The sequence below is a fragment of the Otolemur garnettii genome, unplaced genomic scaffold, assembly GCF_000181295.1.
Source record: "Otolemur garnettii isolate 467f Iridium unplaced genomic scaffold, OtoGar3 scaffold00044, whole genome shotgun sequence".
In the NCBI taxonomy this organism is placed as follows: domain Eukaryota; kingdom Metazoa; phylum Chordata; class Mammalia; order Primates; family Galagidae; genus Otolemur; species Otolemur garnettii.
Window position 1 is genome coordinate 10,089,134 of NW_003852439.1, and position 9,689 is coordinate 10,098,822.

Below are 9,689 nucleotides of genomic sequence, written 5' to 3' on the forward strand. Positions count from 1 at the left end.
TGTGGGATAGAGTGGGAGGATATTTGAATTCTGCTCGCTTGTTTGTATGGAGTAAATCACGAGCCCTTCTTGTAGGGGAGGGGACTCCCATCTGCTTGGTGGTGGATTTTGTACCTTTTGATTGTATTTTTGGGGTTGCAGCTCACCTCAGCAAGATTGAAGTGCATTCTTCAATCTTCTCTCTTGGCTCCACTCCAAACCATCAGCTCCCTTGCTAAACTTCTGTCCTTTAAGTCTCCTTCTGGATGGGAGCCTCTGTAAAAAGCTGACTGCAGTCCACCATCTTGTCTCTGCCCCACCTCAATATTTAGCTCAAAACAAATGTGGCAGGAGAGTGTTTCTTTGTCTGTTCTCAGTTTACAAACACTGAAAATGTTGTCATCATTCAAATCAATGTTTAGAAACTGCTCCTCTTCATTCACAGTGCCCCTTCCAGCTCTGCTGGCTGCCACCACTGATCCTCTTGGATCCAGCTCCTCCACTATTGTTTCCGGCAGCAATGGAGGCAGCTGTAGCAGAGGCCTAGGTTAAGTTTTCTTACCCTCTTTTCTGCTCTTGGGCTTTTGCTCTGCTAAGCTATGATTCTCTGTATTCACCTGTCTGTCTCTAATGTAAGAGGCAGTCATTTGTCCTGCAACTTCAATTCTCTGATGGGTCTAAAAAGAGTTGTAGCCAGGCACGATGGCTTATGCCTTTAATCTCAGCACTTTAGGAGGCTGAGATGGGAGGATCAGTTGAAGCTGGGAGTTCAAGATCAGTCTGAGCAACATAGTGAGACTCCCATCTCTACAAAAAATAAATAAATTAGCTGAGCATGGTAGCCCATGTCTGTATAGTCCCAACTACTTGGGAGGCTGAGGCAGGAGGATCAATTGAACCCAGGAGTTAGAGATTACAGTGAGCTATAATAATGCCACCGCACTCCAGCCTAGGTTATGGAGGCAGAACTTATCTATAAAAAATTTAAAAATAAAAACTAAAACCGGGTATAGTGACTCACGCCTGTAATCCTAGCACTCTGGGAGGCTGAGGCAGGTGGATTGCTTGAGCTCAGGAGTTCTAGACCAGCCTAAGCAAGAGTGAGACCCTATCTCTACTAAAAATAGAAAACCTAGCTGATGTGGTAGCAGGCAGCTATAGTCCCAACTACCTGACAGGCTGAGGCAAGAGAATCACTTGAGCCCAAGAGTTAAAGGTTGCTATGAGCTATGATGACACCATGGCACTCTACCCAAGGCAACAGAGTGAGACTCTGTCTCAAAAAAATAAATAAATAGGCCCAGCACGGTAGCTCATGCCTGTAATCCTAGCACTCTGGAAGGCCGAGACGGGTGGATCACCTTGAGCTCACCAGTTCTAGACCAGTTTGAGCAAGAGTGAGACCCCACCTCTAAAAATAGCCAGGCATTATGGCAGGTGCCTGTAGTCCCAGCTACTTGGGAGACTGAGACAAGAGAATCACTTGAGCCCAAGAGTTTGAGGTTGCTGTGAGCTGTGACACTATGGCACTCTACAGGGGGCAACAAAGTAAGACTTTGTCTCAAAAATTAATTAATTAATAAAGTTGTTTTTCAGTTTGTTCAGTTTTTTCTTGTTAGGATGGTAGTGATAGTTTCAAACCTCTGGGGGCAACAAAGACTCTATCTCAAAAATAAATAAATAAAGTTGTTTTTCAGTTTTTCTTGTTTTTAGGACGGTAGTGATAATTTCTAAGCTCCTTACATGCCTAACTGGAGAATGAAATTTCTTTGCCTATTTTTGAATGATATTTTTGTTGGATAAAAAGAATTCCAGTTGACAGGTTTTTTTCCCAGAGCTTTAAAGATATTACTTAATTATCTATTCACTTGCAGGAGAATTGTCATGTCATTCTCATCTTCATCTGTCAGGACATAATGTACATTTTAGACTGACTGCTTTTAAGACTTTAATTTAACATTGGTTTTTGACAACTTGATTATAATGTGCCTTGGTGCAGTTTTCTTGAGATTTATTCTGCTTGGTTTTTATTGACCTTGGATCTGTGAATTTATACATGTCGTATTTTGGAAATTTTGTTTATTATTTCTTTAAATATAGTTTCTGTCTCCTCATATTTCTTTTTCTGGACTTTCTATAGACTGGTTGATAGCCCCCAATACTTTTTTTGAGGCAGAGTCTCACTCTGTTGCCCAGGCTAGAGTGCCATGGTGTCAGCCTAGCTCACAGCAACTTCAAAGTCCTGAGCTCAAGTGATCCTCCTGCCTCAGCCTCTTGAGTAGCTGGGACAAAAGGCACCCACAACACCTGGCTAATCTTTTTCTGTTTTCGGTAGAGATAGGGTCTTGCTCTAACTCAGGCTGGTCTTCATCTCCTGAGCTCAAATAATCCACCTGCCTCGGCCTCCCAGAGTGCTAGGATTATAGGCCTGAGCCACAGTGCTCCACTCACTGGTCTTTTCTTTCTCAGTGTTTACCTGATAAAAGATCCAGTGTATTAGCACGACACCTGTGGCTCAAGTGGCTAAGGTGCCAGCCACGTACACCCAAGGTGGTGGGTTTGAATCCAGCCCGGCCCACCTAACAACAATGATGGCTGCAACCAAAAAATAGCTGGGCATTGTAGTGGGCACCTGTGGTCCCAGCTACTCGGGAGGCTGAGACAGGAGACTCACTTGAGCCCAGGAGTTGGAGGTTGCTGTGAGCTGTGATGCCATGGCACTCTACCCACGGGACAGCTTGAGGCTCCTGTCTCAAAAAAAAAAAAAAAGATCCAGTATAATTTTTCATTTCACATATTGTTTTCACTGCCTGTGGAAGTTCCACTTAGGTATCTCTTATATCTTCCATTTTCTTATCACACTCAGGTCTCTCCCTGCCTTCTAAAAATATGAAACTTATTTAAAACAGCTGTTGTATTGTCCTTGTCTGCTAGTTCCTTAATCTCTGTCATTTCTAGGTCAGTTTGTATTGTGCTTTTTTTTCTTGTGGTTATAGGTCATATTTTCCTTTTTTTTTTTGGTATCTGTTATAGCAGTTAACAATTTAATCATCTCTCACCTCTTAAGTCCATTTTCATTGCCTATTTATGATACTGAAACATTTGTTCCTTTACCGATGCTAATCTTTGTTTTGGGGGGATTTTTTTTTTCAAGCGATCCTCTTGCCTTACCCTCCCTAGTAGCTGTGAGTACAAGTGCTCACCACAAGGCCTAGCTAATTTTTCTATGTTTTTTGTTTCTGTTTTTCTTTTCTTTCTTTCTTTTTTTTATTGAGACAGAGTCTCACTGTATCGCCCTCGGTAGAGTGCTATGGCATCATAGCTCATGACAACTTCAAACTCCTGGGCTCAAGGGATCCTCCTACGTTATCCTCCTGCATAGCTGGGACTACAAGCAGCCACCACAACACCCAGCTAGTTTTTCTGTTTTTTCTAGAGATAGTCTCACTCTTGCTCAGGCTAGTCTTGAACTCCTGACCTCAAGCAATCCACTGGCCTCAGCCTCTCAGAGTGATGGGATTACAGGCGTGAGCCCCTGTCCCTGACCCCTGTACTAGCTATGAATCCTTCCTTTAGGTACCTTCCTTCACTCAAGGGTGTTTTTACATTTCATTTTGTTCCTTCTTAAGTTAATTTCCTGTAAATAATTAACAATTCTGTGGTCACTCAACCAGGTTCATTTGCCCACTGCCCAAGAAGAATCCAATGTACTGAGCACAATTTGTAGCAGAGAAAGAGTTTATTCCACATAGTGCTAAGTGTGAACATAGGAGGAATTTCTCAAATCTTTTGTTGTGACATTTTGGGAGACAGCGTTTTTAAGACAGTTTGGTAAGCAGAGGATTAGGCAACCAGGGTTTGCTAATTGGCTGAGTTTTAGGTACAACCATCATTCTCTTGCCCCCCAACCTGGGTAGGACAGTAATCCACTGGAGTGCAAGACCAGGCTCTTGGGTTGGAGGTGTCACAAGACCAGCTAAATCCGTTCCTTGGTAGGGGTTGCTGGTCTAGGTGAGTCAGTCATGTATGACCTGGAAGATATCTCAAAAACAATGCCTAAGTTTCAAAAAGGTGATGTTTAGCCAGGCATTGTGGCAGGTGCCTATAGGCCTAGATACTTGGGAGGCTGAGGCAAGAAGAGTTTGAGGCAAGAAGAGCCCGAGAGTTTGAGGTTGTTGTGAGCTATGATGCCAAGGCATTCTACCAAGGGCAACAAAGTAAAACTCTGTCTCAAAAAAACCACAAACAAACAAAAAAACAGGTGATGTTATCTATGAAGATAAGAATCTTTATGACCACCAACTATGTGATCCAGAGTAGCAGATAGAGGGAAAGTGGCTAATTAATATCATTATTTTTAGCTAGGCCTTGACCACAGTTCTCATTTTGCATCCCATTATTAATTTCTAAGGACAGTTTTATTTTTTGTTGTTGTTTTTGAGATAAAGTCTAACTTTATCGCTCTTGCTAGAGTGCTGTGGCATCAGCTCACAGCAACCTCCAACTCTTGGGCTTAAATGATTCTCTTGCCTCAGCCTCCCGAGTAGCTGGGACTACAGGTGTCAGCCACAATGCCCGGCTATTTTTTGTTGCAATTCACATTGCTGTTTTAACTGGCTGGGGCTGGGTTCAAACCCACCACCCTCAGTATATGGGGCCAACACCCTACCCACTGAGCCACAGGCACTGCCCACAGTTTTAGTTCTTTATACTAAACTTCCCTTATTTAAAATACCATGTGGCTTCTGTCTTTCTCTCTCTCTCTCTCTTTTTTTTTTTTTTTTTTTTTTGCATTTTTTTGGCCCAGGCTGTGTTTGAACCCACCACCTCTGGCATATGGGGCCGGCGCCCTACTCCTTTGAGCCAGAAGTGCTGCCCAGGCTTCTGTCTCTTGATGGGACTCTGACTGGTGATGTCTTCATTGGAAAACATTTGGTGGTAAAAATTATGAATTTAAATTGGCTGCTGAGTTTCATTTTATTCCTTTAGATGGTGTTTGATTTTGGTCTGATGTGAAGTTAAGTCCCTCATAATCAGTTGATCTTATAGAACAGTGGTTCTCAACCTTCCTAATGCAGCATTAGGAAGGTTGAGAGGCTTGGCGCCTGTAGCTCAGCAGCTAGGGTGCCAGCCACATACACTGGAGTTGGCGGGTTCAAACCCAGCCCAGGCCTACCAAACAACAATGACAACTACAAGTGAGAAATAGACGGGCATTGTGGCGGATGCCTGTAGTCCCAGCTACTTGGGAGGCTGAGGCAAAAGAATCACTTGAACCCATGAGTTTGAGGTTGCTGTGAGCTGTGACACCACAGCTCTCTACTGAGGGTGACATAGACTCTATCTCAAAAAAAAAAAAAGAAGAAGAAGAAGAAGGTTGAGCTTTACTGGAGCTCAACTTACCACTGGAGCTTTACTCTGATGGATTCAAGGCTACCTTAAGTCTACAGTTAATGTGCCTCTATTCCTAAGGCTTACACCATTCTGAGGGTTCTACCCAATACCCTGTGAATTAGATCTTTCCACAGTGGCTTGTGGGAACAAAATATTCTCATCTCTCTCTCTCTTTTCACAGTGGCTTATGGGAACAAAATAGCTCTGGGGATTATTTCATCCACTCCTTTCAGGGACTCCTTTCCTGGCCACCTTGTATAGTTTCTCTTCTACAGACACAGATCAGTCTTCATCCAAAGATTCCAGAGGACCTTGTGCATATCCTGGAGCTCTGCCCCTCTCTGGAGCTGCCTCTCCAACACTCTGCCAGCTGCCCCAGCCATCCTGAACTCTGAACTGGGGGAGACTGTGGTCTCTGTGGGCATTTCTTCCCCTGCACAGCAGCCTAGAACTGGTACAGTCATAGTACTCACTCCCTATCAGACTTCCCTTTTCTTGGGATCACTGTGCTGCACTGTTCCCTTCTCTGACTACAGACAAAATTATGTTGTCCAGTTTTCCACTTGGTTAGGTCCATGTTCCTCCATCTTGAATGAGTATGTAAACAAACAAACAAATGAATAGACAAAACAGCCTGTCAGAAGTTTGATGAAGTCTCATAACAGGTGGTGCCTGCTGGCTGAGCTGACTGACATCATTAACATTCCTTTTTCTTTCTTTTATTAACCAGTCACTGTGTGAATGGGAACAGCAGATTTCAGAGGCTGTGAGCCAGTGGCTCAAGTGACTGGGGGCAGCCTGGGTGCCAGCCTCCCCAGTAAGCCTGCATATTTTTTTAATTTCAGGTTAATGTGAGAGTACAAAACACCAGGTTACAATATTTGAATTGTTAGGTAAAGTCCCTCTTATAGTTATGTCCCACAGCCAGAAGGTATGCCACACCCCCCCACATTGTGCTCATTAAGTGGGAGCATACTAATCCCCTCCGTTCCTCCCTTCTCCCTCCTTCTTGGTTCCCTCTCCCCCCAATTTGAATTGAGTTTTTCTCCTATGTGAGCATGAATTGTCTATTGGCTTCATATTAATAGCAAGTTTGCATTTTACTAGTGTCCTACAGTTATGTCATTGGTAGGTTGAGGTACCTCTGAAGGCCTGTGTCTCCTCTCTGGGGTCCAAGTGAGGAAAGGAGCTGGTTGACCATATACTCGCAAGGGCAGAGCTATGCCCTGCCTTGATGGCCCCACCATGACTCCAAGAGACTCTGGACAGTGATGACCAGGCCCATCAAGACTACCTGTGCCTGGCCACTCTGGCTTTAGGTTGGCCGGAGGACCAAGCTAAACCCTCCCCAAGCTCCAGGTGCTGTCACTGCTCCAACCTGAGGCCCTATCTATGGCCATGGCCAGTGCAGCCTTGCTGCAGCTCCATGCTGAGCAACAGATGTGGCCCCAACTAGCAGCTCTGACCCACACAAGCCACAGGGGAGAGAATGGAGGAGGCCGAGACTGCCCTCACAAAGTGAGTAGACACATTTACACAGTGAAAGGTAAGAGTGAGTGCTGCTCCCAAGTCTTACAGCTGCCTTTCCGCTTTCCTCCTGGAAGTGCTTCCCTGCCCCTCCAAGGGGACTCAGTGGGTCTCAGGCCCTGCCCTAGAGTAATGCCTAGACCTCTGGAGCCAGGGCCTTCTATCTGCTCACATTTGGGGGCCTAGCATAGGCAGAACCTCTGGGGGGCCTCTCACGGCTGATGGAGGTCTTGCTGGGGACAGGATGGAGCACAGTACCATTTCCTGACTGCAGGCCTCGGAGGCATCTGTCCTGGAGGCTGTTGGGGGACGGCCTGATTCAGTATGAACCTTTCCCTGCAAAATGGGTTCTCTACAAAGACTCTCCTTGAAAATACAAAGTGCTTTCTGCATGTATCCCACACCCCCACAGAATGGTTCAGTTACAGGGAACATTAATAGCTCATGGCTTTCCATGGGTGGTGGGGATGGGAGAAGCACCCAGGGGACATAAGGATAGTGGTTTCTCCACATCCCAGCTGGGGCTGCCCACTGGAGGGTCACATTGCTTCAGTGTCTTGCACTTTGAGGTCCAGGATACCTAAGGGACAGAAGGTGAGCAGAGGGCAGGGACTAGTGGTCCTCAGCTTTGGACTCAGACCATGGTTGCCACGTCATGGGGGCTGCATTGTGTCACTTGTGTCAGCACCAGGTTCCTGCTGGGCTTAGGGTGTGGGAAGCCCCTTCTCCATGAAGACAGGCCCACGCCTTCTCCTCCCTGGTGTTTGTTATCCAACAGTTCTCTGCCTGTCACCTAGGGTCTCAAGTCAGGTGGACAGATCCCTCAGCCCACAGAACTGCCTCCCCTCTGTAAGAAGCCACCATCCTTTGGTGCTCCTTTATCACTTGAGGTTACTTGTCTCCATTTGGCCAGCACTGGGGATGTGGTGGCTGAGGAGCCTGACTGGCAGAAGCCTATCCCTTCAGTCATTCATTGGAGTTAGGACCCCTCATGCAAGATGTTTACATCGAATAGGGACAACCAGAGCAGCTAACAGCAGAGTGCTCTGAGGCTGTGGCTCTGTACAAGAAGGTCCCTCTCTGACATGGACCTTGCATCTAGCAAATTCTTGGTGAGCACCTGCCGTAGGTCAGGCCTTGTTCTAGGTACAGCAAGCTGAGCCCAGCTCTCAGAAGACGCAGATCCTCAGATCTAGTTGAATGAAATTGACTGTACCATATATGTTAGATGTGACCAATTGTGAGGAAAAAAAAAGCAGGATAAAGAGATAGAGTAGTGGGGTGGAACGTGGCAATTTAAATCAGATGGGACAGAAATTGATGTCTGGCCAGAGGCTAGAGTAAAGCAAGAAACAAGCCATGGAGGAGGCTGCATACTCATGTGGAGGGACAGTGCAAAAGTCTTGAGCCCAGAGCCACATGGGAAACATGGTCAAACTGTCAACATGAAACAAATGATAGTTTCTATAGATGAATCCTGGGCCAGTCCTGAGAAGGACACTCAGCAGGGCATATAATTCATGTCAGAAAACTCCAGCAGCAGGTAACAGGCCTGAGTGGAAGAAAGATGCTCTTGCTACAGAAGACACTTTGAAGAGCTGTAGAACGAGCTTCTTTTGGAATGAATTACCATGCTGAGGCTTGTGCTGTCTTTGTTGTTAGGACAAAGCTGACAAGGACATCAGTTGCAGCCCTAGAGTTCACATGAGGGTGCTGAGGTCTTCTGTCCCCAAGGACATTGAGCTAGGTAGGAGGAAATGGCCCTGTGTCCCTTTTGGGTCTCTCATTGCTTCTGGACAGGACATCTGTATCCGGGAGATATCTTTATCACCTGTGTGAATCAGATCAGCCTGGCTGGTTATCAGCGCATGTCCTCACCAACTCTCCTTTTCACTGACTGGTTCCAGGTAGTATAAACAGACTCTGCTTCTGGTCTGGAACAGCTTCCAGCAGGGCAACACATGCTGGGGACCTGAGGAGCTGAAACCTTCTTGGGGGATAGCATGACTCAGGAGGGGCTTACTTCAGCAAGCCCCGTGTCTTGTTCCTGTGTAGGACATGTAGGAGCTGGGCTGAGAGCAAAGAGCTGTAGGTAATAGCTCAGGGCTAGCCAATACAGGGGCCTGGGCCTGCTGAGGCAGCCAGACCCAAGGGACCAAAATCTCTGAGCAAAAGGAGACCTGATTAGAGAGATTGACACTCAGCACAGGTTTCCCTCTCCAGGCACCTACTGTGAAGCTGCTCAGGGTCAGCAGCAGAAAGTGGCCGAAAAGCAGAGCAGGAGTTGGGGCAGTTCCATAGCGTTAGGCAAGAGGATGAGACCTGTCAGGAGGAAGGGCCCTAAGAAATACCCAGATTCTCATTTGGGACACTAAGGTCGGGTAGGGAGTGGGTCACAGGCAGCCTGGTCTACACAAGGGCTTCAGAGGAGTTGTGTCAGCAAGTCCCTAACTGGCCTGAGGTAACCTGCTCCACTTCTGTCCACCCGGGGGGCAGGGGAAAGCTGTCCCTGCATGTGGACACATCCAGACCCCCCACCCCTTTGTCACACATAGTGCCTGATCCTCAGTCGAAAGGAATGAGGCATACTGAGAAATGGGACCAGAGGAAGAAAGGCGAAGGACCCACAGGAGATTAATATATTAGTTTTCACATGCTGGGTACAGTGGCTCACACCTGTAATCCTAGCACTCTGTGAGAAGGAAGCAGGTGGATTGCCTGAGCTCAGGAGTTGGAGACAAGCTCGAGCAAGAGCAAGACCCCAAGATCCCGTCTCTAAAACTAGCCAG